Source organism: Haplochromis burtoni, unplaced genomic scaffold, assembly GCF_018398535.1.
Source record: "Haplochromis burtoni strain Fernald_Lab_line unplaced genomic scaffold, NCSU_Asbu1 Contig_450, whole genome shotgun sequence".
NCBI lineage: Eukaryota > Metazoa > Chordata > Actinopteri > Cichliformes > Cichlidae > Haplochromis > Haplochromis burtoni.
In genome coordinates, this window is record NW_024582811.1 from 178,096 (window position 1) to 178,605 (window position 510).

Sequence of the window (510 nt, forward strand, 5' to 3'; positions counted from 1 at the left end):
CAACAATTCATCCAACTGCTCCATGTGCTTATTTGCAGGTCTGCCACCACTATTTCTGCAACAGTCTTTTTTAAGTTTATTTGTATATTCTTCCACAAAACAACTTGATCTAAAGCAGCATTGTAAGTCTGAGCTAAAAAGATTTTTCCTGTATTAGTATTCTGGAATGTGGCAAGGTACTAGAGATTGCAATTGTCTATACAGGCTAGTTGTCATGACCCGAGTGAGTGTCCAGCGTTTTTCTGTTTTGGCTCTGCTTTTCTTGTGTCCACCCATTGGAGCAGACCCCTGGTTCCACACCTGCATCGCTACCCGTCGTCCGTCAGCAACAATCAGCGTTTGTCATCACGGTTGTAACTAGACCTCCATGGTGCTTGTTGTTATACAAGTGTTGCCTTGTACCCACTCCTGTGTCTTTATGCCTCTAGATCCTTTCAGTCTCAACTTACCGGTAACTCAGTCCTCTGGATGCTGGTCACTAGTCATGGTGTGTGTGTGTGTGTGTGTGTG